Source organism: Ambystoma mexicanum, chromosome 1p (assembly GCF_040938575.1).
Source record: "Ambystoma mexicanum isolate Mex_15411 chromosome 1p, UKY_AmexF1_1, whole genome shotgun sequence".
Lineage (NCBI taxonomy): Eukaryota > Metazoa > Chordata > Amphibia > Caudata > Ambystomatidae > Ambystoma > Ambystoma mexicanum.
Window position 1 is genome coordinate 543245117 of NC_090921.1, and position 22739 is coordinate 543267855.

General features: G+C 47.7%; 1 protein-coding gene across 8 annotated transcripts in view; it reads right to left on the bottom strand.

The window, feature by feature from the left end:
* Window positions 1–345: 345 nt before the first annotated feature.
* Window positions 346–22739, bottom strand: part of MBD3 (methyl-CpG binding domain protein 3) — a 394240-nt gene continuing 371846 nt past the window's right edge. For 4 of the 8 annotated variants that reach the window (XM_069649480.1, XM_069649475.1, XM_069649482.1 and 1 more), the window contains one exon: window positions 840–1786. The gene's annotated coding sequence lies outside the window, so the exon portion shown is untranslated. Of the gene's footprint in view, window positions 1787–22739 lie in introns of all 8 variants that reach the window. The other 4 variants (XM_069649478.1, XM_069649476.1, XM_069649479.1 and 1 more) reach the window with 2 other exon arrangements.

Sequence of the window (22739 nt, forward strand, 5' to 3'; positions counted from 1 at the left end):
CCCCCCGGCCCCACCCTCCAACATTTAGGCATTCACCGTGTCATCATCCACGGCAAAATACTAGATATCGAGTAGCAGGTCAACCCAGTTTCTCTACCGAAGGGTGTGGGTCTGGAAAACCACCTGGCCATCCTAGGGTTCCTATGTCCCCAAGCAGCATCTACTATTTGTACAGCCACATGCAGCACCAAGTGTTTGGATTACTCAGCTGCCTTTCTAGCAACTCCTCCTGCTAGGATTGTTCCTACAGACAACAGAACGCTCAGAGGTGCTTTACTGAAAATAAAGACTATTTGACAAATTGCCCCACACCCCTGATCCAAATTACATACACAGATGGTGAGCTGCATTTTTAGACTAACTTTATTTAGAACTAAGGGACACAAGCTACAATGAAAAAATAGGTAATGGAATTAATTTGATGGGCATATATTTCAACAATCTCGCATAAAATTACCAGAGGTTTTGTATCCGTATACACGAAGACTTTCCCCAAAAATATTAGTAGAGCATGTCAATGTCCCCTAGAAAGTGATGCAAGCAACCAGGTATAAAAAAATTAAATGGTAAAATATGTACATGTTCAGCAAAGATCCTTGATAGTTTTGGCTGTAGGCGTACACAGTCCAGGCTCATTGAAGCTTTTTCTGCATTTCGGTCACAAAACAGTGCAGGACAAATTCATGTGTAAAAACATACTGCATGGTTAAAGAGTATAACCAGATCAGATTTAAGTAATGTGCATGTGAGAAATGTATGCTACTCTTAAGAATGGCAAAAATACATTGAACACCTCAGCAATAGCAGCAGCCAGAACCAAAAGCAAACACGTTAAACAGTAACTTTTCTTTTTTTTTTAATGTAGAACACGCTACATGTAATGGTTCCATTGGTTATCAAGTACTCAAGCAGCACCCTGGAAAATTGATAGAAAACTACTTTGGCTGCACGCTGTAACTCACATTATTCATTGGATTAGGTTTAATTTACTGCAATATGTTGCTTTCAGGAAAACATGCACTGGAACTGAGGTGAATACAGTCCACTGAGCAAAAACATTTTTTATAGGTCCACCCATAATTCAGCAAAATAACACTGGTAATCCCAGCTTTGTCTACCCTACAGGAAAGACAATACTGAAATTGTGTTAATCAAAACAGAATTACTCACCTCAAATATCTTGTAAAAAGTGATACTTAAAGAGAAGAAAAAAAGCCTAATTTAGTTGGCTGCTATATAAAAACAATGTTTTTTTTTAAAGTGTTTATGTGCCAGCGGCGTGCACAGAAGTACTGCAGTATCAGTTTGCACGATTTCTCAGAGGTATTTCATTCAAAATGAAAGTCATAAAAAATGAGGGATCCTACCAAACAAATCTGATAAATTGATAATCAGTTTTACAAGGTAGGACCTTCGCATTCATTCTCCTTTTTTAATTAATAACACAATCTGATGGGGAAAACAAAAAATCAACTGAAACAGGTAAAGGGCACAATTAAATTCTACAATACAAAAGCAAAGAGGACTGGCGGGGGGGGGGGGGAATCCAAATGAGTGCTTTACAAAAACAGAAGTGGGTCTCCTCATTAACATCGTTCTTAAATGTTCAAACATACAATCTTCAAGGCAGATAAGTGTCTGTGCCAGTCTCTCAGCACATTTAATCCTCAAAACAAGTTCCTCCTTCGCCCCAGCCTTGACTGTAAGCACACTCAAGCTAGGTTGGTTCACTGACGATGCTCTGTGTCGTGCCAGACCGGTGAATTCAAAATCATAGATAGGACACCTGCAGAAAGAAACAAAAGACAAGTCAAATGAAAATAGAAGGCTATGCAGTCAGTTTTTGATATGAAGTATTATAAAGGTAATCCAGCGTGTGTACAAGAAACTAGGTACATAATGACGTAATTGCTGCATTCTTAGTACTTTAGCACCATCAGTCCTATGAATGGGATATCTTCTCATGGGACACTACCATAGCAGTTACCAGAAGCACTTCAGGAGAGTGCTTTGAAGCGCGCTAGTCTTGAACAGTGGGTCTGAACTTTCTAGCTCATGCGAGTTATGTTTAATTTTCTACGATAACATGAGGAAGCAATTTTACAATAATGGATCATACTGTTGAAGGGTCGTAATGACTAAGACTACAGCAATTACTATAGTGTGTATTAATAAACATGTTACATACCTGTAATTGTATTTTTGACTTCATAGCGGTTCCATATTCGTAAGGTTTACATGTCGCCAACCAATCGGTAGACTTTCACATTTTAAAAAAATGTGTTAACTGTAGGCACAGCTATTTTAAGTTGATTTATACAATGCACCAGTGTCATTTTCATGGTCTCAAGGCGCTCACATGGATCTGTAAAGAAAAGTGGGTTGGGTTGGTAAGGAGAGAGGGATAGGATAGACGTTGTGCTGATATGTTCATGCGTGCAGAACCAGGAGGAACTGGTGTCTGCTTGTGAGATTTCTGAGTGTGCTTTGTTTTGTGCAATGGCCTTATGGTGTCTGGAACGGTGGTGTACAATGCTTGAGTGTTTTGGTGGGTTGATTCACTAGTCTAGTGTGTGTTGTAGGGTAGAAGTGTGGGTTGTGTGAAAGAGATAAGTGATCAGTGGGTTTTGGGTGATTGCTGAACTTTTGTAGCCATGTTAATTATTTAATTCTGTATTTATCCCTTGTTTCTGGCTTATGGTTTGTAGCAGCAAGTATTGTACGGGGTCGAGTAGCCCGCTTGTGAGGGTGCTGTTGTACAGTTGGTCTACATTTATATAGGCGATCTGAATAGCTAGGTTTTTAGTTTCCTGAATGTTAAGTTGTCTTCCATCTTTCTCATTTCCTTTGGAATCAATAGTTTGACTATCAGATGGGAAAAGGTGGTTCCTGCAAAGTTTCTCGTAATGTCTTGCTTCTATTTGAAGGTTGGTGCTAGATCTCAAGTCTCTTCTTGCAATGATTTATGGGCAATGTATAGGGCTTTGAAGTTGATATGTTGCTTTACTGGCAGTCCATGTAGACTTTAGGGCCGGTGTGATGTCTCTTCTATCAAGTCTCAGGAGTAGTCTTGCTACAGTATTTTGGACACGTAGTTTTTTTGAGGAGGCTTACAGGCATTCCTAGGTAGAGGCTTTTATGCTAGGTAATACCAAGGAGTTCAGAGTATGAAATAGAGGTAAGGGATTATCATTCTTATTAATCGCTTGAGGAAGAAACTTTTTTTGCTATTGACTTGTGGTTCCAAGATGAGACAGTTGTCCATGAGAATTTCCAGATCTTATTTTTATCACTGTTGACGTCTCCGGTTGGGTTCCCATGCTCGGGGGCCAGGCGAGGGATGTCTTTGTTGGACTGCTTTGGTTGGGTTTAATTTGAGGTGGTTTGCTATACAGGTGTTTAAGTCAGTGAGTCATTTATTGTGGGTATTGTCAGTCATCTTAAAGACGAGTTGGGCACCGTCTGCATAGTGGTAGGCTGTCAGTCCATGGGTTTGAATGAGCTTCATGTAGGCGTGCCATGTTGAAAAGGAGTAGGGAGAGGCTGTAACATTGTGGTACACTGCAGGTGATATCTTTAAGTGTTGATGTAAATGGTGGACTGCAAGTTCTTTCGGTTTGGTAGGTTTGATGCGTCTGCAGTTGGTAGGGTCATCTGTAATGTCTAATCTTATAGGAGGCGTTTGATGTACGCTGATTTGTATGACTTTGGTCTTATTTGTGATGCTTGTATCTCCTTAGATTCACATGCTGTGCATATAGTCCGTAATCAAGTGTTAATTGCAGAGTATCGCATCTTTTTTTGGAAGATCAAAAAGGGACATCGACATGGGCAGGTCTGTTACACCATCCCTAACGTGAAAAATAGTGTACCCAAGATCTTTCACGCACCGAGGTCCCCCCCCGACCCCCGGTTGTTTTTGTTCTACCATGAGGGAGCCTGAAGAGAAAGCATGAGTGAGTACAGAACAAAGGAAGGTGTAAGATTTATATGTTCCTACAGCTCTAAGATGGGAGGAAGGGTCAGCACATGTAAGCCGATGCAAACACAAGAAATAGGATTACAGCGAGTAATGCATATCTTCTGATGCTTGAGAATCTGCTTAGAATCACATGCTGTGCATAGACTAGGTAGCAGTACCAGGAAATGGTGGTGGTTTTTGTGTGAAGGAATACTCAGAGATGTCTTAACACCGCCTGCAGGGGGTGTGAGGTGGGGGATTTAGGAAGAACTGGGACCAGACAGTCCCAGCCCCCTCCTCTGGCTCACACACACCAAGCTCACTTGCCTGCGAAAGCAGCAGATTTCACCAGGAAATGCATTACCACTAGATAACCAAAGGACAAGGAAAAATCTTATGGCACAGCCATTTTAGGTGCTAGCTACCTTTAGTAGCCATTCGCTGTAAATAGAAAAGTGCACGAGATCACAAAAATGGTAGAATCACAGCTGCCACCAGCGTTTAAGCACAACGTCAAAGTAACCAAAAAGTGGTCAGGTGAAATGTTCAGATACAAAGTATCCTAATTGCACTTCACTGTAAGGTTGTGTGTGCAATTATAAAAAATACAATAATTCCAAAAGTCTTTCAGCACTGAAAGTCTTAGGGACTCGTCTTTTCCCCCATAGAAATTAGCAAAACAGGCAAGGGAAGTAAAGCAGAAGTGTTTACTGACCTCTAAAAATCAAGACCGGTTTAAAAAAAGTGCTCCAGAATTAGAAAAGCCAGGTAAGGGAGTAGTTTTCATGGATTCACATGCTATCAATAGTCCTCGTCTTCAGGCTGGGAGTCCCCGGTCACTTTGACTTAGTAATTTTCCTATGGAAAAACTTGACACCGAGTGTCCCATCAATGTCCTTGTGGGTGCTTTTGGTCCTCACCAATAGGATGTCTAGTGTATAGCTCAGCTCCAACAACTTCTTTTCAGATTTTCACCACTCCAGCTGGAGGATATCCCCCTTTAGAGGATGTGTGCCTGCAGGGGGGTAGGTTGGAGGATGCATGTGAATCCATGAAAGAGACCAACGCTGGAGAAATGGAGCTACAGGTAAAAAAACGACTCCCTTCTCCAGCATTGGATCTTTCATGGATTCACAAGCTGTGAACATTTGTTATAGCAGTATACATATTAGGAGGAGATAAAACGGGTAAACAGAAATTAGATACTTCTCGCATTAGCGCGGACAATTTGCAAGTAAGTAGATATACATAAGTATAAGAAACAATACCCCGGAAGATGCAGGGCTTACCTTACTGGAACAGTCGAAGGACTGCTCGTCCCATTTGCACGTCTTCAGCGTGCTGTTGCAAGCAGTAGTTTCTGGTAAAAATTTGAGGCACTGCCCATGCTGCCGCCTAGCAAATGTCTTTGATGGGCACTCCGGACCAGAGAGCTGCAAAGGCAGCCGTAGCCCTTGTAGAATGCACTCTAGCCACAGTTTGCAGAGGCCTGTTGGCCTTCGTCTGGCAGAATGAGATTGTGGATGAAATCCATCTTGCGATGCCCTGTTTTGAAATGGATTTTCCCTTGTTGGATGGCCAAAGGCGACAAAAAGCGGTTTAGCTGATCTAAATGACTTTGTGTGGTCTAAATAATATTTTAGTGCCCTTTTCACGTCCAGTGAATGTAGGGCTTTCTCTGCTGGTGAGGTGGCGTTTTGAAAGAATGTAGGCAGAGTTATGGTTGCATTCTTGTGAAACTCTGATGGCACTTCAGGGATGAAGTGAGGATTTGAGGAAAGTATCACCCTGTCTTTTGCAAATCGGACATATGGAGGATCTACTACTAGAGCTTGTAGCTCTGAAACTCGTCGAGAGGATGTAATGGCTATTAAGAATGCCACCTTCCAGATCACAATCTTGATGTGCACTGTTGATAGAAGTTCGAAAGGAGTTTTCATAAAACGGTCTAGGACCAGATTCAGGCTCCATACCGGTGGAATCTTTTTCTTTGGAGAAAAAGTACGAAAATGGCCTTTTAAGATGTGTTTGAGTAGACAGCCTCTGTAGAGATCGCTAGACCTTGTGCCAATTTCAAAAGGTAGGGAAGAACTAGTTGAGGTTTTATGGACAGTGGTTGCAGGTTGGACTGCTGTGCACACCATTTACAGAACCTTTTCCATTTCTGGTTGTAGGGAATGTTAGTGGACGAAGCCCTGGCTAAATTCAGAGTGGTCAGGAGCCACACTGTTAATATGAGTGAGTCTGGGTCGTGGTGCAGAATCACCCCGTTGTTTTGCGACAGAAGATTGACGCGAGATCCTAGATGGATTAGATTGTCTGCTGCAAGTTGGAGGTCTGAGAACCAGGTCTGTCTGGGCCAGTACGGGGCGGTCAGAATGATCCTGCAGTGATATTTGCATATCATCTGTATTGTCCCCATGAGTCGGGATGAAGAACCCTACTCACACATTTCTTGTACCGTTTGTTGCTCCGAGTGGTGAACAGGGCCAGAGGAGGATGGCCCAACGTCGAGAAGATTTAGGATATCTGGCTGTTGTATAGTTGCCATTTGTGGGACTGTACCAAATCCCTGTTGAGTGTATCTGCTTTTGTTTTGTATCCCAGGGAGGTAAAAAACTTGGAGCAGAATATTGTCTCGAATGGCCCAGTGCCAAATGGTCTGCGCTTCTTGGGACAGGGTGTTTGACCGCATTCCGCCTTGTTTCCTCAGCTAAAACATTGTGTTTGTGTGGTCTGTGAGAACTCTTACCACCAAATGTTTTCTTCAAGGGAGGCAGGATTTCAGTGCACATGTTACGCTCACCTGGTATCCACGGGGACGCCACCCAGCCTTGGTTGGATGATTTGCACTCTCGAACCCTCTCCCGGTCCCTTGGTAAGGCCTCTGGTTAAAGATGGGTCTGCAATATAGAAGAGCTGGATTCAATACCAGATTGTCTTTATGTTTTCCCACCTCCCTTGGCCTCAACTCCTTCCTCCCCCTTGGGCCCGCTCCTCACCTTATTATAAAAGGTGGATTCTCCGCCATGCTCCTCGTGGCAGGGGCACGTAGATGTGGGGGGCGAGCAGCAACCAAGTTACTTCACTGGTGCAAGCCCCCCTGTGGAAATCCAGGCCTGCTGCGACACCGTAGGTTTACTGCTTTACAGTCTTTATATGCAGTTCTTATGTTCCTTTTAGTTCGAATAATGTCTTGCTTCTTTCCTTTTAGGTATGGAAAGGTATTTTGGTGTTATCATGCAGTTTGAAGATTAGCATGGGCCGGTAGGCAAAAGAGCGGTGCGGTGTGCGCGATGCTGTCCTGTGAGTAATGCGTGATGTGCAGCGATGTATCGCCTTTTATATTGCTAACCTGTGTCTTTTCTCTCCTTGCAGGTTGCGATGTTCCTTGCCGAGCGCCGTAATGTTCCAGCAATGATACTGACCAGGAGCTGACTAACCAGGTAAGAATTGTGTGGCTTTCTTCATTCGGGAGGAAACGTGAGTAAACGCTTACTAATGCTGTCTTTCGTTCTCCTCTTTCCAGGTTATGGTATTCCAGGATGCATGCGGTGCCGGATGATGGAGTTCGTACCTTCAGGTGAGTGGAACTGAAGTCGGCGATGGATTGAAGACAGGATTACTGTTCCAGGTAAGTTTCGTAGTGTTCTTTCTCTCTGCAGGTCCTTGGTTTCAGGTAAGCTGGCATCAAAGAACTGGACACGGTGAGCTATACGCTGCCCACAGCAGAATAACACAAAGCATGTCCTGCTTTTTGGGTGCGGTTTAAATAGTCTCAGGTAAAGTAGTCCAGGTAAAATAGTCCCAGGCCTGCCACACCCAAAAGACCGCATAGCTCAGATCCTTGTAACAGAGCTATGTGTGTGCCTCCATGTTGGCTGTACCCACCCACCCCCCAAGTTAAATAGTCCCAAGTAAATAGTCCCATTCTAATGTTGGTCTTCATGATGGTTATGAGCCTGGGGCCAAAGATGCCAGGACTGACTCCAAGAGAGTCTTGGATGAGGTTTTAAGGCCTTTGACCTGGCCCTAATTGGAAGGCGGACTTGCCAGTGAGGGCCAGGGGCAAGGGTCATGACAGCACCATGTACCACCTGTAATTCCAAGACATTTATGTCGAGGACGGATTCTTCGGGAGTCCAGAGGCCTTTGACCTGGTGTTTGTCTAGGTGAGATCCCCATCCCAGCAGGGAGGCGTTGTCATAATCGTGAGATGGTAGTAGGGTTACACAAGGGACATCCCTTCGCTATGTTGTAGTGGTATGTCCACCATTTTAGTGCAGTTGAGAGAGTGAGTGATGGCGATCTTGTCTGACCAGGACCCCTGGGTTTGGGACCATCTGGTGGCTAGAAACCATTGCACTGGCCACATACGTAGCCTGCAATCGGGGATTAGCGGGATGCAGGAAGACATGGTCCCTAGGAGAACCATGTATGTGCGCACTGTGACTCGCTTGTTTGGAGTGAAGGACTTTGCTAGGGTTATCACTTTTTTCACCCTGTCTGAAGAGGGCCTGACGAGACTTTGGTTCGGGAAGAACTGTGCACCTATGAACACCAAACATTTTGAAGGAACTATGCAAGATTTGGTGCAATTTATTGCAAATCCCAATTGTTGGAGAAGAGCTTCTGTTTGTCTCAGTGAAAACATGGTCTGCTGATAAGTTGGAGGTCGTACCAACCATTGGTCCGGATATGGGTAGACATGGTGTCCCTGCTTTCTGAGAAAACTGATACTGGTGCTAGGCATTTTGTGAACGTCCTGGGTGCTGATTTGAGGCCGAAAGGAAGTACTCGAAACTGGTAGTGGTTTTCACAGACGTTGAACCAGAGATACTTCCGGTGTCCTGGAAGTATTGGAATGTGGAAATACGCATCCTTGAGGTCCAACGTCACCAGTCGGAAAGCTGTATGGCCTTTATGACGTCCTGAAGAGTCACCATCTTGACCTTCTGCTTATTGATGTTTTTGTTTAGCTTTTGCAAGTCCAGGATGGGATGCCACTTCCAGTCTGGTTTCTTGACAACGAAGTACCTGGAGTATAGTTCTTTCCCCTTTGCTGAGTGAGGAACCGTTTCTAGTGCCCTTTAACATTTGATGCACCTCTTGTTGTCGAATTTGAAGGTGTGCGTGTGATACCTTTATGGGAGGTAACAGGATTTGTGAGTGGTTGAATTTCAACAAGTGGCTGTGCTAGATGGCATCTAGCACCCATCTGTCCTTTGTTATCGTTTGCCACTTGCTGAGGAAAAACGCCAAATTTCCTCCCACGGGTCTGTCCCTGAGGCAGTCATTGTTGGTACTTGTTCTGCCTACCTCTCAGGCGGTGGCTGATCCACGCTTTCGCCGTTCTTGGTGATACTCCCTGCTGTGCTGGGAGGACTGGTAATTTCTCTTCTAGCCCCGAGAATAGTATCCGGATCTGTAGTAATTCTTGTTATCTCTTGAGGACAAGAATCTGGAATTACCTGAACTCCACGAAAGGACCAAAAGGGCTGCCTGCCCAGTAGGGAAGTAAGCGATCTGAGTCTACTTTCATGGTTTTGAGAGCCTCATCAATCTTGTCGCCAAACAGATTCTCTCCTTCTAAAGGCATGTCAACCACCTTGTGCTGAACGTCTTGTCGAAATTCAGTGCACCGTAGCCATGCTTTCCCTTGGAGTACCACCGCATTGCCAATTTGTTTAAACACTGTTTCAGTGAGATCTATAGCGATATTAATGCTGTTGTTTAGGCTTCTTCACCTTCACGCACCAGTGCCATGGCTTCCTTCCTCCGTTGCTCCGCTAAGTGTTATAACATAGGAGCCACACCAATACCACATCTCGCGATCATATCGAGCAACTATAGCGAGGGCATTTGCTGCCTTGACAGTGGCTGCACCAATGGCGAGCACCTTCCAACCAAAGGCATTCATTTTCCTGCCTTCTTTGTCTGGGGGAGTGGCGCATTTGTGCTGTGTACGAGCCTTGCGGCTTGCTGACACCACCGACTGTGGGGTGGGTTGTGAGGTGACACATTTTGTTGTTTCAGGAGCCTTTAACTTTTTATCCATTCTCCGTTTAATTGCCAGCTCTTTAAATGGATGTTTAAGAGTGTGAAGACCCTCCTGCCAAACATGATCCAGGATGGGTATGGAAAACACTGATTTTGTGCGCTTTCCCATGTGGTCAAAGGGGAAACCGTCCTTTTCTTCTTCAGGGATTAAGCCGAATTCCTGGAATGCCTTAGCAACCATGGAGTGGAAAGTTTCAATGTCATTTGGAGGCGAGGGTTGAGCAGGGGGGGTGGTGAGGGTTTGCCGGTTTCGGAGGGTGTATTGCGGATTCATACCTCCGCTTCACAATGGTGTTGCAGATAGAGTAGGTGTGTCTTCTCCCATTGACGGTGGGCGATCAGGTTTGTCCTGAATGGAAGGATGGGAAGTACCTTCCTCTGGATCAGAGTCAGTGACTCCTGGACAATCATCTAGTGGAGGCTCAAAATCCAAAGTGATTTTGTGCTGTAAAATGTCCTCAGGCATGATGTCTGGGTAGTTTATCAGAGATATTCATAGAGGAATACGCTCATACCCTCCCGTGTCCGTTGTCAGGGTTTTTAATATACTCTTGGAGGACGATATGTTGTCATGTACAGGCATATCCGTGGTCTCCGTTGCAACAGTGGTCAACCGGGTTTGAAGGCTGTGCCGGCTTACTCCCGGGCGATTGTGTTTTGGTCATCGACGAGGGACGTCCTGATGTCGTTGCCGAACTCGTCTGAGTGGACGTTGACGATTTGGTCGCCGGTGGGTGTCTCGAGGACGACTTGTCCAGACAAGGATTTCCGAGAACGAATGTTTATTTTTTGCTAACGACTAAGAGGAAGTCTTCGTGGCCGATTTGGATCTATGCTCGTCTGTCTTCGGAGAGAAATTTCAACGAAACAGACAGGCCTTGGACGAGTGTTAACATGCAGCATGGGATCCCTAACCGCTACAGTATTAAACATACTGCTAATGGTTGATAGTCCTGTTGTGAATCTGTTTGGGTGTCAATGCAATATGAAGGTATGGCCTGCGTATTGGGAGAGGGGTGGGGGGTTTCGGGGTGTGTGTGATATATATATAGATATAGATATATATTCAGTCAGTGAAAAAACTTTGTTAAAGGGATTTTATGGTAAAGTAGCGCTACTAAAAACCTATGAAATTCAGTGAAAAAAACTTTGTCAAAGGGACGCTATGGTTCCAAGTGAAACCGAAAAAGATTCTCCCTTGAGGATGTGGTCTTTGCAAATCCACCACAGAAGGTCCTGAGCAACTCTGCTCGGAACGTGCAGTTGGTCTGACATCTTGCCTAGAATTGGAACCCTTGTGTCCTGAGAGCCCATTGAAAGGATCTCATTCTCAAACTGGCCTCTGGCACTAGGTAAATGCAGGATGCCATGAGACCGAGCAACCTCAGAAAAATCGAAGGCCAGGAGATGCTGAGCATTCTGGAATTTTGCTACCATCTGCAGAATGCGTTGAGCTCTCACCTCGGGAGGCAAGGCTTTCCCAAAGGAAGTATCCAGGACTGCCCCAATAAATTGGAGTAGTTGGGATTGTATCATATGGGACTTCTTGTAATTGAGGGAGAAGCCCAGTTTGTGGACCGAGGGGCAGGTGATACTGAGATGTTCCCAGGCTTGTGCCCTGATCAGCCAATCGTCCAGGTAGGGATAGATGTGAATCCACCCCCCTCTCCTGAGACTCGCTGCCACAACCGCCATCAACTTGGTGAAACTCCTCGGACGGGGAGGTCAGCCCGAATGGCAGAACTCGAAACGGATAATGAGAACCGTGATCGTCGGGTACTTTGTGCTTGTGATGGATTGGGACATGAAAGTAAGCATTCTGAAGATCCAATGATACCAACCAGTCTTGGGAGTTGGAGAGCCTGAAGGATCTGAGAAATGGTAACCATCTTGAACTCGTCCTTCCTGAGGAACTTGCTCAAGTTTCTCAAGTCCAAGATGGGTCTCAATCCTCCCTCTTACTTCCCAATTCCCAAAAAGGATGAATACCAACCCTTGTTCTTGTCCGCTACAGGTACATGTTCTATTGCACCTCTCTCTACCCGGGTCAAAATCTCCTGCAAGGAGCAGATCTGGACTATTGACAGTTGTATCCCGGTGGATGATCCAAAGGCCTTTTTTTTTTTTTAAACAAAGGCAGTAACCTTGGCCATCGTTTCCAGTGCCCATGCATCTGAAGTAATGTACTGCCATTCGTTCAGATACTGTTTCCCACCAGGGTCTTGTGGGTCATGGCCTCAGAGTGGCTTAAAGGCGGCGGCTGCAGCAGCAGCAGAGGGTAAGGTTGGCACTGCTGAAGCTGATTTAACACCCCTTCCTCATCCACCACGAGGGAATCTTCTCTGGCCCCGCTGTCCAGCTTGCTCCCTTCCTCTTCCAATTGATGAGTAGAAACGAAAGGACTTGCGCCTCGAAGAAGATGAGGCTGAATAGTTGGTTGTTGAGGTGGTCTAATGGCGCTGCAAAGGCCACCGCCTTTGAGGTCTGCTGCTTCTCCAAACTCTCATCCGCCTTGCTACCAAACAACCTTGAGCCTTCAAAGGGCATTTTGAGCAGTCTTGCCTGCATGTCCGGTGCGAACTCGGACTTCCTCAACCACGCAAATCTGCGTAATACCGTGCTAGCAGACATGGATCTGCTGATGCTGTCAGCAGTATTCACTCATTGCCTCCTTCCCCATCCTTAAAGATCGCCAGGAAGCCGTCTCTTTCTTCGCCTTCTGAGAAGTGTTCAGCCGCCATAGCCACACAGTCCCACAGGATAAACGTGAATCTAGACAATGTGCAAGTCACATTAGTGGAATTCAAAGCCATACTTCCTGCAGTGCAAACTTTACATGCTTGGGCATCCACCCTCTTGTTGTCCGTGTCAGGGGGGATGGAAGGAGAAGCAGACCGTCTGGTTGACGTAGCCGCAGGAGCTACCAAGCTTTCAGAGGTGGGATGCGTGGTAAGTTATTCCAGGACACTGCTGGAAGGAACAAGTTACTTACCTGTAACTGTTCTCCAGCACGGGACTGGCATTGATTCACATGCTCATGAATATTCCCAGTCAGGTTGGGAATCCTCGGTAAAGAAATAAATCAGTTTCTTTCATTTCTGAACTGTATTTCTCCTAACAAGCAGTCACTGGTCTCTGGGTCATACTGCCCTCAGCCAATGACTGCCCTCTACCTGTGCCCCTCCTCTGGCAGCCATCTTCAGATTTGGTAGCACGTAAAGTGACAGTAGGACCAAGAGAAGAGCCGCAGAGGAGTAGGCAGGAGGGTTCGCATGTGTATCCATGCCAGATCCATGCTGCAGAACAACAGTTACAGGTAAGTAACTTGTTCCTTCTCCAGCATGGGGTCTGGCATGGATTCACATGCTCATGAATAAAGAATACATAGCAGTACACACATGCACAACCACGGGAAGTGGCAAGGCTCAACATTAAGCATCTCTTACCTTCTCACCAGGCTCACCTTCAAGCAAACAGGTTGTGCAGCACTGCTTGGCAGACTCTGGACTCCTCGCTGGAATCCCTGTCGACGAGGTAGAACTTTGTGAATTGTGAGTCGACCTCCACGTAGCAGCCCTGCAGATATCAAGCAAGGGTACACCAGACAGTAATGCTGTAGTTGCAGCAATCGCTCTAGTCGAATGGGCTTTTGGACGGACAGGCACCAGCGTGAACAAGCAAAATAGTCCTTTGACGAACTCCTTGACGAAATGATGCGACCATAAGGATGATAGTCCAGGAGATCTGCTGTAGCAGGAAATAGCCACCTGATGTACCTTGATCGAAACATGGGCCAGTCCTGCCTTGGCCAACAACAACAAACAAGGAAGCACCTCTGGAGCAGCGACTCGTAGAGGGTCGATCTTCTGGGTACGGCACCAAACAGCGAATCTCTTCCACTTGTGCCCGTAGCATTTGAGGGTAGATGAAGCTCTGGCCTTGGCGAGCACCTACTTACAATCCGCAGAGAGATCGTAGCCCCCAAACTCTAGTGCTGCAGGAGCCAGGCCTTCAGGTTCAGTGATCCTTGGTCGTGGTGTAGAATCGCGCCTCCTTCCCTGGCGAGAAGATCTGCGTCCGCCGGAAGCTTGATTGGAGGGGACATGTCCAGAAGGTCCGGGCACCATATCTGCCTCGGCCACGCCAGTGTGTCGAGGATCATCCTGCACCGGGAACATCCGAGCTGATTGACTAGTTGAAGAAGCAACGGCAATGGAGGAAACGCATACAGTAACAGGCTGACCCAGGGGAAAGAAAATGCGTCCCCCATGCTCCCCCGCTGGGTAAACCTGCTGGCGAAACTCCAGCACTTGGTGTTCGTCGCCGTTGCAAACAGATCGATCTGGGGATTGCCCCATCTGCGGAACAGGTGATCCACTTGGTCCTGCCGAAGTTTCTACTGGTGGCAAGAGCATAGCTCCCTGCTGAGCGAGTCGGCAATGGTGTTCTTCACTCCGGTTAGATAAAACAGGATGAGAAACATCCCCTGGGCTACGGCCCAGTGCCAAAGGTCCTGCGCCTCTTTGGAGAGCACCAGGGAACTGATTCACCCCTGCTTCCGGATGTAGAACATCATGGTGGTGTTGTCCGTGAAGACGCGTACTAATTTGTCTTCGAGGGACGGAAGGAAGGACTTGAGGACCCAAAACAATGCCCGCAGCTCCAACGCATTGATGTGCAACGACTTCTCCTCGGTAGCCACAGGCCTCTTGCATGAAGACTTCCGGGGTGCGCTTGCCACCCTTCCAGGGAGGCGTCCGCCGTGACAGTCTTCCGATGAGGTGGGGTCTGGAAATCTGCGCCTACGGACAGATGTGCGTGCACTCCCCGCCAGTGTATTGCTTGATGGAAACTCATCGAGTGTGATCTTGTCCTCGAAGCTCCCCGCCACTTGAACCCAAAGGGCGTCAAGGAACTCCTGCAGTGGGCGCAACCGCAGCTTGCACAGCCGAATGAGGTATATGCATGACTACATCATGCCAAGTAGGGACTTGATGGACCTCACCCTTGCAACCTTCATGGCCAACATCCGTTGTACCTTGCCCAAGATGGCCGCAATTCTCTCCTCCGACGGAGACGCCAGGCACGACACTGTGTTGAGTCGGGCTCCCAGAAACAGTGCGTCCTGCGACGAAGTCAAGCAAGACTTTGCAAAGTTTACCGAGAACCCCAGGTCCGTTAGGAGTTGGACTGCCTTTGTATGGTGGACGGCGATGTCCTTTGAGTTCGCCCGGATGATCCAGTCGTCCAGGTACGGTTACACGTGTATCCCTCGTAGACATAGCTGCGCCACCAGGACCAGGCACTTTGTGAATACTCGTGGCGCCGACTTCAACCCGAAAGGGCAGGGCCTTGAACTGGTAATGCTGTCTTTGAACCACGAAGCGTAGGTACTTGCAGAGTCCATTGTGTATAGAGATGTGAAAATAGGCATCTTCAAAGTCCAGCAACGATAGAAAATCCCCCCCCTTCCACCTGTCCTAGCATGTGCTGAAGGGTCACCATCCAAAGCTTTTGGGACTTGATGTATTTGTTCAGAAGGCGGAGGTCCAGAATGGACCTCTAACTGCCGGTCTTCTTTCGAACGACGAGGTAACGAGAGTACACTCCGGAGCTTCTTCAGGACTAGCTCAATTGCCCCCCTTCTTAACATGGCCCGTACCTCCAGCAGTAGCGGAGGGACGTTTTTTTCCCGATGGACCACTGGTGGTATCCTTGGACACTTCCGTTGGAACTCTAGGAGCGTCCAGCAACCAACGGTCGGTAGAGATAGTCTTCTACACGCTGATCAAGTTCGCCAGCCGGTCTCCCACTGGTGTGCATGGGTGACAGCCTGACTCCATGCCCGGTTCAATCTTGTTTCGAAGTTGATGAGCCGCCTTGGGGACGACGTCCACCTGCAGACTTGGCGCGGCCCCTGTAAGTCTCCTGGGCTGATGAGCAGGGGGATGACTGTATAACGAGACACCCGCAAATCCTTTAGAGGAACTTTGGGATTTCCCCTCCATAAGTCCGAAAAGACGGCCGCCGTTGCTGAAGTGTGCCCAGGGTATGAGCAGTCTCGGTGCACGCTTTGATGGTCTTGAGAGACTCGTCCACAGTCTTTACAAACAAATTGTCCCTGTCGAAGGGCATGTCCAACACCATCGACTGAACATCCCTGGCAGAAATTTGTGGCCCTCAGCCAGCCTCGCTGATGAAGACAAACGCTGTTGCCCATTAAGCAGAATCCTGTGTCGGCAATGTCCGTGGCCACTGTAATGGCATGGTCCGAAACCACCTAGCCTCCCCTTAGAATCTCCAACACCTCAGCCCGCTTGTCGTCGGGAAGGAAGTCCATGAGGGGGGCCTTCTTGAACCAAAGTTCCGTCGTAACGGGCCACGATGGCGAGGGCGTTAGCGGCCTTGATGGTCGTTGCTGCCGAAGAGCTCACTCTTCGCCCCATGGCATCCAACTGCTTCCCCTCACTGTCCGGGGAGGAGGAGGCCGCCGATGAAGATGAGCCCGAAAACTTCTTCTTGGCCGCTGCCGAAACCAGAGTCTGGAGACAGCTGGGACCGTAAGCACTTGGGCGCATAGTCTGGCACTCTGTATTTCTTCTCGTAGCGATCCCTCTTCGCCGGAGCCGATGAAGGGTTCTTCATGAGGGACAACCCCTTGTCCCAAATGTCATCCAATAACAGGATCGAAAGTACGGTCTTCCTCTTCGCCTCCCGGTGCTGGTAAAGGAAACCCTCTTTCTTCTTCTCCTCCGGGACGAGTTGGAACATCTCCGAGGCCCTGCAGATCATGGCGTGAAAGAGCCAATCTCGTCGGGCGGTGAAGATCTGGTCGGCGGAGATGGGAGATTCCCCCCCAGGCCACCGTCGTCGGTCGTGCCAGTCGTCGCTGTTTCCGTGTCCGTGTCTTCCCTCGGTGGGGGAGAGGGAAGCGAGGGGTGAAAGGGCGGAGGGTGGGGTGAAGACTCCTCCTGGGTGGTGGTTGCTCAGCGGGCCTCAGCGCCGCAGGCGAAAGAGGCATCCTTGTTCAGATTTGAGCACAGGGTATGCAGATCCTTAAGAATGTCCACCAAGATGTCCCCAGGTGGCTGCTGGGGTGGAGGCGACGGGGACCAGGACGTTTGCGGCTTAGGTTGATCCGCTCCGTCGTCACCGCCCTGTTGCTCCCCGTCGGTCTCCTCGTCGGCCTCTACCTCATAGGGCCTGCTCTCGACACATCTCCGCTCCTGGAGGACCGGGAGGCTGGTGACCTCTTACTCTGAGGAAATGTCCGTGCCCTGGAGGACTACTGTGCCCCCTACATCCCTCTGCGACCAGGGGAGACTGTTTTGGTGAAATGATGGGCATCACTTTCTCTGGAGTCTTTTCGATCGGCTGGAAAGTGGACTCCCTCCTGGCAGGCTGGGATGCCTCATCTTCAGGCCGTGCCCTGCGAATCCGCCCCGGCGGCATTCGCGGGGGACGCCACAACCACACTGATGAAGTGTGGGTCTTTGGCTGATGCACCTCGGCCTTTGCGGTCTTTACCGCGTCCTTCACCTTAGGGGGATTGTCAGGACCCAGCTCCCCCTTGGCCTTCTCTGTCGGTCCGGCATGGGTTTTATCCAAAAGCTTGCCCGGATGGTCTGACCTCTTCTTTGAAGAACCTGAGCATTAGCTCGTGGTCGAAGGTGCTGGAGACACTGAACTCGCAATGGCCACACAGGAGCCTGTCGCAACGGCGCTCCCGGTGGCATTGGACTCGCTGTGCTTAGCCTTATGTTCAGCCCACGCGGGAGGGGCGCCCTCAAAGGTCTTAGAAGACCGCTCAGCTTTTTTCTTCTTGGCAGGGGAGGCATGCTGCTGGGACTCAACCAGAGCAGGAGCCTTGGCCTACAGCCACTTGTGTAGGCGCTTGCGCCGGTCGGCCCATGTACGCGGCACTGTCTCCCGACAAGCCATGTCCCAGAACATCTGGAAGTGGGCTCTCAAACACATGTTCCTGCTGTCACAACATGTACCAGGGGAACTCAATCTGCTAGCAGCAGAACTCAGCAGAGACTTCCCTCTGCCCGCAGAGTACGAATGGCGGTTACAAGAAGACACTGCCTTTGATGTTTTCACACAATGGGGATTCCCAGAAATAGATTTGTTCGCAACCCTGGACAACTCAAAATGCCAAGATTATGCTTCCAGCAGGTACCCCCAGAACCAGTTCAAAGGGAACCGTCTCTGGATAACATGGTCAGGGAAATTTGTTTACGCTCCCCACCCCCCCCCCCCAACTGCCCTTTTCAACAAGATAGTGCACAAGATACATCAGGAACCAGTCAGCATGGTACTAGTGGCCCCGGCAGCCATGTTCGCTCACTTGATGGAGATGTCTCTATCTCCTCCAGTGAAACTTCCCTGCCCGTACAACATGCTGTCACAGGACAAGGGCAGAACGCTACACCCATGCCCACAGACCCTGAACTTAGCAGCCTGGCTCCTGAGGTCATAGAATTTAGACATTTACAACTCCCTCAAAGATGCATGGACATTCTTAGGGAGGCTAGGAAACCTAACCCTCGTTACTGCTATTCTAGCAAATGGATGAGATTCGTCATCTGGTGTAGAAATAAGAGCATCAACCCCGTTGACTGCTCTCCCACACATATTGTTCTTTACCTGACTCACTTATTAGACTCAGGATTGGTCTTTAATTCTATTAAAGTTCATCTAGCTGCACTTTCCGCATACACCACTTCTCAACTCAAAGTGTCATGGTGGAAAGTCCCAGTTATTAGAGCCTTCATGGAGGGAGTAAAAAGGATACACCCTCCTATAGCCAACCCAGCTCCCGGATGGGACCTAAACGTGGTAGTTACCAGGCTTATGGGCTCACCCTTTCAACCCATGCATAAGACATCCCTTAAGGACCTCACTCTTAAGACTGCTTTCTTAATAGCCATCACCTCCATTAGGAGAGTGAGTGAACTGCAGGCGCTCTCTACACTAGACCCCTTTGTAACAGTTCCCAAAGATAAGGTGGTTCTTCGCACACATCCTAGGTTTGCACCAAAATTTATTTCAAAATTCCATGTCAACCAGTCTATAGGACTACCAACGTTCTTTCAAAACCCTTCAAATTTAGGAGGAAGGAGCTTGCATACACTAGATGTGCGCAGAGCCGTCATGTTTTATATGGAAAGAACTAGACCTCTGAGAAATACTAATCAGTTCTTTGTCTCAGTGGCAGCAGGAAGAGCAGGAGATGCAGTTTCAAAATCCACTATATCTAGGTGGATTGTCCAATGCATCATTCTGTTTCTCTCTTACTAAGAGAGAACTACCCTTCAACCCGAGAGCACATTCTACTTGTGGCACAGGGGCTTCCATAGCATTCATTGCAAATGTCCCCCTTGAGTCCATTTGCAAAGCGGCAACCTGGAAGTTCTGTACACACCTTTACAAAACACTACTGTAAAGATGCCCACTCTAGATCTCATTCCCAGGTGGGACAAGCAGTATTAAGCCATCTTTTCTCTACTGTTCCTTCTCACAACCCACCTCCAACTCCGGGTACTGCTCGCTAGTCTATGCACAGCATGTGATTCTAAGCAGATTAACAAACATCAGAAGACCATGCATTACTTACCGTAAAAGAATTTCTGATGGTTGTATCTGCTTAGATTCACATGCGCACACCCTTCCTCCCCGCTCGGATGGAAGGAACATAGACATCCTTTATCTATCTCTCCCTTTTCTGTACTCACTCACGTCTAATAGGCTCCCTCAGGGCAGAAAAAATACAAACAGAGGGAGCTCGACGCGTGAGGGATGGTGGGTACAATGCACATCACTATAGGGATAGTGTTACAGACACGCCTTGTCGACGTCCCCTTTTCTACTACGAAAACAAAATGCAATACTCCACAGTGACCACTGGATGTCGGACTATGCACAGCATGTGATACTAAGCAGATTAACAAACATCAGAAATATATTCTTTTGAAGCTTTGGTCAGGGTTTCCTTGTTCCATAGTATTGTAGTCCTATTGTGTAAACCCTGAATACGGCTCATCTCCCTCTTGAGATAAGTCTGACTGCTTAGCCACAGTTACCAACTAAATCTTTGTGGTACAGACTGATACCAAAGGGGATTTATTGCATATACCTGTAGTCTTAATCTTCTGTAGTGCTCCGTAAGGGGACTGCATAGGATTCTGCCTAACAAAAGAATGTCCCGATAATGACGGACAACACAGTGGCCATGTACTACCTCAACAAGAGAGGAGGTGTAGGGTCACTACCACTGTGCAGACAAGCAATGCAGCTCTGGTACTGGGCAATTCACGAAGGAATCTCCCCATCAGCAGTTCACCAAGCCGGAGAGGAGAACACGGCGGCGGATGCTCCGAGCAGGCAGAGTAGTCTCTCATGAGTGGGAACTAGCCAATAAGTCCTTCAAGAGATCTTCACCCTTTAGGGAAACCCTCAAGTAGATTGGTTCGCGACAAGATCAACCAGAAATGCGAAAGATATTGCTCCAGGGAATTTCCCCCAAGAGGAGCTCTAGGGGACGCATTCATAAAGGACTGGGAGTTTCCACTTCTGTACGTGTTTTCGCTAGTCCCTGTAATTACTCATGTAAGCAGGCGGTTGAGAAGGTTCGGGAAACACATGATCCTAATTGCCCCGGATTGGGCCATGAGAACGTGGCACCCGGACCTTCGGGACATGTCCATCTGTCCTCCGATGAATCATACACAAAGGGAGGACATTCTCTCGCGTGAGGAGGGTTGGGTTCTCCATCCAGAGGTCAAGACTCTCAACCTTCACGCTTGGTTTCTGAAAGGCTGAAATATAAGGATTGGGACCTCCCAGATGACGTAATGGAGGTGTTACTTTCGGCAAGAAAGCCAGCAACTAAGTCTTTGTATTGTTGTAATTGGAATACATTCTACAACTGGTGCAAGGAAAAGAATGTAGACCTTTTTTATCCTTCCTTCTATCATTGGCTAATCCGGGGCTCCAGATTGGTACCATTAAAAGCTACTTGGCAGCGCAGTCCATTTTCAAGTGCTCGTCAGAGAAATGTTCCCATTTCATAATTCCACTGGTGACTCAATTTCTGAAAGGGCTCACTAATGTGTTACCTCCATCTCCTTTCGAGGGTCTGGTTTGGGACATAAATCCGGTTGTAAAATTACTAATGTGTGCAGCCTTTGAACCCTTGCACACATGTCCTCCAAGGTTAAACTCATCCTAATGGTAGCTCCAACATCAGCCCGTAGCGTGAGCGAGTTGCAGGCACTTTCATCCAAGCCACCTTTTACCATCTTCCACAAAGATATGGTTGTATTGAAGGTCAAACCTTTTCTGCCTAAAATCATTTCTGATTTTCACTTGGGTAAAAAAAAGAATTCTCCTTTTTTCAATCCCCCACCTCATCCTAGTAAGGAGGAGGAAAGACTACATAGTTAGACCCTAGAAGAGTGTTAAGTCCAAGTTACGAACTGATGACCAACTCTTCATCGGATATACAGGACACAAGCTAGGTCAGGCTGTTACCAGGCAGATCTTATCTAGGTGGATGATTCTGGCTAAGTCAGAACGTTACAGGCCGGCAGGAAAAGACCCTCCCGAAGGTTTAAGAGCTAATTCCACTAGGGACATGGCTAGATCTACAGTCCTTGAAAGGGGCATACCACTTAGAATCATTTGCGAAGCGGCAACGTGGTCTTCAGGATGGTACCTTTGGCAAAGCAGTCCTTCACTCTGTCCATGAAATGTAAACATTATAATTCAACCCCCTCGTCCAAACCTAATACTGCCTTAGGAGACTCTCAAAGATGAGGAATATATGGGAGGACACAATCCATTCTAAGAACAAGTTGCTTACACCTATTAACGTTCTTTCGACTGGATGTTCCTCCCATGTATTACTCATCACCCTCCCATCCTACCCCTCAGTAGAATTTCCCGTGCATTACAGCTTCTGTTCCATCAAGGCTGAGTATGGTCACTCCTGTGTTTTACAGGTATCTCTGCTGTATGAGGAAAAACAGAACTGAGGCCAGCGGGCGCTGCGCGTGCCATATGTGCCCTTCAATGACATAACCCTCGACGGAGGCCTTCGGGGGACATTGACTCGACGCCATCGAAGCACAGTGCCCTCTGCGGATTCTTTTTTTAAAAGCAGCTGAAGCTGGACAACAAGTGTTAAAGATGAGGAATACGTGGGAGGAAGACCCAGTCCAAAGAACGTTACCAGGGGTAAGTTACTTGTTCTTCTGTGCCAATTCCCTTAGAGACTCCCAGCTCTTTTGCTGGACTTTGGGACTTTTGATTTTCTATGCTACAGTGAGGGAGTCCTTGTTCTCACACTCATGTATGATATGGCATTTATAACGTGCCTATACACAAGTGTTTCAAAGCGCGAAAATGTATTTTTGATCTAATCTGGACTCTGTTTCCTTTGGTTCTGGAGCGTGACAAACTCCATAGGCATCACCATTTGTATTGTGACACACAGAACCCTCAGTGCAGTGTCACAGAGAAGTCCTTTGGATTTCTCTTAAGGTTTAAATACCTTCTCTTGGGTAAGGAACAAGTTACTTACCTGTAACTGTTGTTCTCCAGCATGGGTCTGGCATGGATTCACATGCTCATGAATATTCCCCGTCGTCAGGCTGGGAATCCTCGGTAAAGAAAAACTCAGTATCAGTTTCGTTTCTGATCTGTCTTTCTTAGT